The following is a 7,163-nucleotide window of genomic DNA, read 5'->3' on the forward strand; positions in this document are numbered from 1 at the left end:
AAGCCCAGGCGTTTTCTCTGGACCAAGGCTCATTTAAAATGGACTGTGGCAAAATGGAAAACTGTTCTGTGGTCAGATGAATCAAAATTTTAAGTTCATTTTGGAAAACTGGGACGCCATATCATCCGGACTGAAGAGAATGAGAACAACCCAAGTTATTATCAGCTCTCAGTTCAGAAGCCTGCATCTCTGCTGGTATGGGGTTGCATGAGTGCATGTGGCATGGGCAGCTTACACATCTGGAAAGGCACCATCAATGCTGAAAGGTATATCCAAGTTCTAGAACAACATGTGCTCCCATCCAGACGTCGTCTCTATCAGGAAGGACCTTGCATTTTCCAACATGACAATGACAGACCACATGCTGCATCAATTACAACATCATGGCTGCGTAGAAGAAGAAGGATCCGGGTACTGAAATGGCCAGCCTGCAGTCCAGATCTTTCACCCATACAAAACATTTGGCGCATCATAAAGAGGAAGATGCGACAAAGAAGACGTAAGACAGTTGAGCAAATAGAAGCCTGTATTAGACAAGAATGGGAAACATTCCTATTCCTAAACTTGAGCAACTTGTCTCCTCAGTCCCCAGACGTTTGCAGACTGTTATAAAAAAAAAAGAGGGGATGCCACACAGTGGTAAACATGGCCTTGTCCCAACTTTTTTGAGATGTGTTGATGCCATGAAATTCAAAATCAACTTATTTTTCAGGGAAGAATGAGGATATGTTGAATAAAGTCAACACAAATAAACTGATTAATGTGGAATATGTTTAAGGAGAGTTAATGCAGAGTGTATGTATAAATATTGCTTTACTGTCAAAGAGTCCTGTGATTTTGGCAATTTCATATATTTTTATTATACTTTTATTATGTTGTAGAACTACAACTACATGGCCTTTTGAACCTGAATGCTTTAAATCTTTTTAACTTTCACATAACTTTTCCCATCAAACACACTAAAATAGTACGTTTTTTTAAGTTTTACATTGTCTTCAATTTTGTACTCAAATGTACAACTTATTTAGCTTTTTGTTTACCAAACAATTGTTTACTAACACAGAACAATAAATATACTATAATATTTAATAAATGGAATACATAGAATTCATTCAGCAGAAGAAAACCCAGTAAGATTTAACACAAACTAATATGTGTAGCAACAATAGTGAATACTAAAAATACTAAAACATTTATAAAAAAAGAAGAAAACACTGTTAGAAAATGTACATTAATTTTAAATCTTAGAAGGATTTAAGTATTTGTTATAGTTAAATCATTCTAAGATTTAAAATTAATGTACATAAACAATTTCTAAATGGTTATCTGCTGTTATCTGATAACCATTTAGGAATTGTTTATTTGTTTGTTTTAAAGTAATTTAATCAATTGTGTGTTTAGAATTTTTAGTCTTTCGAAAAGAAATACGTTATTGAAAATTGTAAAAAAAAAAAAAAAAGAAACCTGAAATGAGCTCTTATAGAGGCCCATTGGTGATATTGATACCAAATAAATTAATTTAAGATCAATAAGGAACAAGACATAGAATCCTGGAGGTGTTTTCTATTGTTTAAATGTTTCATAGTTACACAATATCTCTATCACTAAGTCACACAGACTGCACCTAATAAATATGAACTGATGCAAAGAAATTTAAACTGAAAAATACAGTTGATTTCAAAATAAAATATTTATTCATATCACACCCAAAGAAAATAACTCACTCTAAAGTTTTACATACAATTAAATAGTTTGTTATGCAGTTAGTTACAGGGAGGCAAAGAACTTAAAGCTTATTGGATAAATGTAGATAAACATGATTCACATTAATCATCAGAAATGATTGTATAATTAACAAAAATGTAACACAATGAATACAAGAATAATTTAATCTTATCAGTTAATAACCCTATTTTTGTCTTTATGCATAAGGTGATATGGAAATAACTCACATGTGTTTGAACATAGTCCGGATGGATTTTGTACATTGCTTAAGCATTAAGATGCATGCATTAATTACGCATTACATTTTATAAGGTAAATTATTATTTATAATAATATAATTATAACAAGTATATTTATAATTATTATTATGAAAGCTTTTATTTGTGTGTGAAGGGTTCACAACCTTACATTATCTGTTATATGTACAATGTTAAATACCATAATGTACTTAAAATTAGCACTGTCTCAAATGACCAGAAATTGTTTGCAACAAAAAATTAAAGATGTGGATTGTTGACTGGTAATTGTTTAAAAAAAAATTATTATAAAATATTAGAAACAGTTGTAATGTTGGTTCTGGGTCTGTTCTCTACAGTACACATACTATTGTATACAAAAGTGTGTAATCAGGTGTGCAGGCATTCCTAATAATGTAGAAGATTAACTTTAAGTAATTGAGCACTGAACATACAAAAGATGTTCCAGAGAAACAGAGTTTTCAGATGAATGTCCATCCAATGTAAGCAAAGCAAAGCAAAAATGTTAATGCCAAAGAAATTTCTTTCTTCAGCTGTGTAAACAAAGAATCACATTTTGTATTTTCCTTCTAGGTTCCTAAGTAATAAAGTAAATAAAGCTAATGTACCCCACACTTTATACAGTTTGCACATTATTTTAAATCAAAATACTGAATATCAGCAAAAGTAACAGCATGAACATGAGCACTGTAAATGCTTCCTGTAACCTGTCTCTGATGAATAGCAGGTATTTGATACAGTTTACTTTTTGAAAACAATACTCCTGTATCAGTACAACTCAATTAGAACCACAATTCCTTTTTTGGTACAGGTTTCTATTAAAGATTAAATTTGCACCAGGTATATGTGTGATTGTACCGTGTCAACAAATATAGTCATATGAATTTAATATACATTTAAATAGAGTAGAATTAATCATTTTGTTTGTTATACCCAGGACAAGGTTTTTGGGTAGGTTCCCTTTGCACCAGGTAAATTTGTGCTGTAATTCCAGGACTATTTTTTGTAAATTATTTTGTAAACTATATAGATTTTTTGTAGTCAGTCCACTAGAAATTTCCCCACTGTGGGACGAATAAAGGTTTATCTTATCGTATCTTATCTTATCTTATTATACAGTATGTTTTTAATGTTAATTAAGAAAAACACGATTTTTTTATTCCATGTTTTAACAGCATTGTCAGTAAAAGAAAAGTTATTTAAAAAAAAGCATAACTAAGATAGTAAAGGTTGGTAAACATTAAAAGGTGGTTGATGGTTCAAAAAAATTTAACTTGAAAGTTCTTCCACGCAGTGCATCAGCTGACCTGGTTTTCTAATATAATGGAATACAGCTCACATATAGATAGATAGCTGTGATTTAACTGTATCAAGCAAAATGGTCATAATACAATTTACAATGACTTTAATTTAAAATTTTAATTAAAATTGTATTTAATAAGTATGAATAACTTTGTTTGCTTTTTTTTTTCTTGGGAAAAGGGGAGGTTTCTTTCTCCATCACAATATAAGCATTACCACTTACCTCAGTGTTTTACATCAAGCAAGAAGAGACTCCTGATTACATGTAAGTGCTTATGGGTGGTTTAACACATTTAATAACCTGTATTTAAACTGTACATTCATTTAACTTGTATTTTCCTTGCAGTGCCTGCAAAGCCAGAACTATGGTTTTTCATACTAAAGTGGTGGTTTTTCTTGTTCTTCTTGCCTGGGCAACAACAGAATTTGGTAAGAGTCTTTAAAAGTCAGTAGTGAAACTATGGTTTGTTTATGGGATTTTAATTGAATAGAAGAATTGCTCTGCTCTCCATTATTGTTGATCAGGGAAAACTGCTAACTATATGTATAAGAAATATAAATGTAAACAAGGTAAACATACTTTACACATTGGGTTATCTTTAGTTTTCTTTTATTACTTGCTGACAAAAAATAAATTAATATTTAACACAATGAGGATCAATAGCCATTATAAACTTACATTTCCCTATGTTCTGTTACTAAATTTAACCAACATCAGAGCCACTGATGTGACAGGATGGTTATGTGTGTATATATGTTAAATATACCCACTGGAGTAAACCACATCAAGGTCCTTAACTGCTGCACAAGATTAAATAAAAAGACAGTTCAGAGATACGATGTAATCAGAAAACTTACTTCTAGCTGCATGGGATCCTAGTAAAAGTTCTTCCATCCATCTTCATTCCAAAAGCTGCATTAAGGTCAAGCAAAAAAAAAAAAAAGAGAAGCAGCTTTGCTCAGAGGCTGACAGAGGTTGGAAGGAGTGATAAAATATTCTGCTCAAGTAAAAGTACTGTTACTTCAATGAAATTTTACATAAGTACAAGTAAAGTTACCAGCCTGAAAATCTACTGAAGTGAAAGTAAAAAGTAGCTCATTTTAAATTTACCCAAAATAAAAATTTACAGAGTAACTTGTTACAGCGGGGGTGGGGTGGGGGTTTCTAGTGTAGTTAAAAAAAAAATGATGAGGTGATGGAAATCTCAAACTAGTTGTGTTTGATTAAAGGAACACATTTTCAATATAAAGTGCAATAGCTGGCAGGGGTCAATTTTAAGTTTTTTTATTAGGGTTTAATAAATGCTATTCTAGATTATTTAGGTACATAACCAATGTTAAGGGAAGTATGTGGGTTTTTTCAGAAGAGGTTTGTTTGCTTCATGTGGTATATATTTAAAGAAACCAGTAGGTATGGGATCTAGTACACAAGTTAATGATTTTAATGAGGAAATGTACTGAACAAAAGGCTGGCCTTTTATTGTGGCCAGCATAAGGCACACCTGTGCAACAATCATGCTGTTTTTCATCGTTTTGACCTGCCATAACTGTGAGGAGGATGGATTATCTCTGCAAAGGAGAAGTGTTTACTAACACAGATATAGACAGATTTGTGAACAATATTTGAGAGAAATAGGCCTGTTGTATAACTTCAGACTGTGAAACTATTTCTATATTTTCTATAATCAATCTGAATGTTAGTATTAAATTGAAAGTGTTTTCACCACTAATATTGGGATCTATTACATTCCGATTAGTCTCTACTCTACATTTATTTTATAATAAAAAAAACCCCAGAGTTTATTCATTCTTTGCCACACTTTATTTAAAAAATAGCCATTAGGTTTTTTCAGAAGTGTTGTTTAGATAAAATAATGTCCTTTTTTTTTCACCAAGCCTGGCATGCAAATGCACATGATGGTCATGGCTGGGTTACATCTGGAGGCTGCAGCTACATATATATCGGAATCAAGATGGACTGGGCGTCTGCTGAGGTTCTGTAGTAACTCAATATATTTTGACATTACAAAAAAAATTATATATTTGTATATGTATTTGTATACAGTGGAACCCGGTTATCTCGCCCTCGGTTACCACGACAACCCTATTAAGTCGACGTTTTTGAAGTGGAACCGCCAAATTCTCGCTTTTTCTAAGCATTTTTTATCGGTTATGTCGACTTTTTTATGTCGCCGAACCCTAATATCTCGAGCACAAGGGGGGAAAAATTAGAAATTTTAACGTCAGTTATGTGGATCGGCACTGTGCAGCCGCAGAAGAACTCGTGAAAGTGGCGGAAAAATCGAACCTTACAGATACATGTGCATTTTTTTGTTAAATGTTATGCGATGAACGGGAGCGCGGCGCTCCCGGCTTCAACTCCTTACCGAGAGCCGTGCTCCTTACCGAGCGCGTGCGCGAGCAGGGTAAGGAGCACGGCTCTCTCAGTAAGGAGCGACGCGCGCGTGTGTTTATAATGTTGGAGAATATAATAAAGGTTTGTATGGAGAATGGACGGTGGTTTGTATTGTATACTGGTAAATCTCTGCTGTTAGTAGGTGCACTAATGCCTTTTGTTGTTAACAAACGTATGTACATTTTTATAGCATGCCTTCATCAAACAAATCGCGGCAACGCTGTTGTGTAAAAAAAACCTTCAAAAACACGTGCATGCACATTCTCATTTATTAACGCACATCATGTACATAAAGAAATTTCAAGCACAATAATATATTGCCGCCATTTTGATTTTTGTTTATCTCGATCATCGGTTACCTCGATGCTTTTTGCCTCCTACGACATCGACATAACCGGGTTCCACTGTATATTATATATATATATATATATATATATATATATATATATATATATATATATATATATATTTATATATAATGATGCCAAACCTTTTATCTTTTTTTAGCAACACTGTCTGAGTCTTGGTGCAAACTTGGTCTCAATACGCAGCGAGGCTGAATATCAGCATGTCAAGTCTGTTATCCGTACTCATGACCCCAGTGAAAGTGAAACATGGATTGGCCTTTCTTGCTGTGAGAAGGTTTGTTTGGGAAAATTATAAACCCTTTTTTGTTGATTGCCTCAAATAAATAAGCACTTAAATGTCACAACCGTAATTGAACTGTTTACTGTTTATTATTCCAGGAACGAAACTGGCTTTGGTCTGATGGCACCAAATTGACTTACACCAAATGGAATCCACAAGAACCAAATTATATGCCTAGAGAGTGCTGTGCGCATATGAACTATGGTTCCTGGAAGAACTGGAATGACATTCCATGTGATCATCTTAATGCCTTTGTTTGCGCCAAGAAAACAGTCTGAAATTCACACAGCCTCACTACGCCAACTACATTGCAATGTTGGAATTGTGTCAAATTACTATTATTTTAGCAAAATAAAAATCTAAAAAAAAAAAAATAAATCAAGAAGTTACATTTGGGTGTTTATGAAATCATTTTTTATCTTTTCACTCTTCATTTAGCAACTTGAAATATGTGAACGTGAAATTTTTGGAGACTCTGTTGCATTTTTTATGTAGAATCGCATTAATGTGAAACATAATACTTAATAACCCAGCTATTAGGGTTGCACAAGTCAGTTCACTCTTAGTGCTGGTCCCAAGCCCGGATAAATGGGAGGGTTGCATTAGGAAGGGCATCCACATGTGCCAAATCGAACGTGCGGATCACAAATAAGAATTTCATACCGGATCGGTCGAGGCCCGGGTTACCAACGACTGCCACAGTTATCGTTCGCCAACAAGGTACCGGTGGAAATTGGGCTACTGTTGGCTGAAGGAGGAAAAAAAGAAGAGGAAGACGTCTACAGAGACGGCAGGAAAAGGAGAAGTGTAGGAGA

The 7,163-nt window shown here is 33.7% G+C and overlaps 1 long non-coding RNA gene across 1 annotated transcript; it reads left to right on the forward strand.

The window, feature by feature from the left end:
* The first annotated feature begins 3,469 nt into the window (after nucleotides 1-3,469).
* Nucleotides 3,470-6,341, forward strand: LOC124387827. The gene is made up of 4 exons (XR_006926232.1): nucleotides 3,470-3,549; nucleotides 3,631-3,713; nucleotides 5,181-5,278; nucleotides 6,208-6,341. It is a non-coding gene; the product is annotated as an uncharacterized LOC124387827 (long non-coding RNA).
* The last annotated feature ends 822 nt before the right edge of the window (nucleotides 6,342-7,163 follow it).

This window comes from Silurus meridionalis, chromosome 6 (assembly GCF_014805685.1).
Source record: "Silurus meridionalis isolate SWU-2019-XX chromosome 6, ASM1480568v1, whole genome shotgun sequence".
Lineage (NCBI taxonomy): Eukaryota > Metazoa > Chordata > Actinopteri > Siluriformes > Siluridae > Silurus > Silurus meridionalis.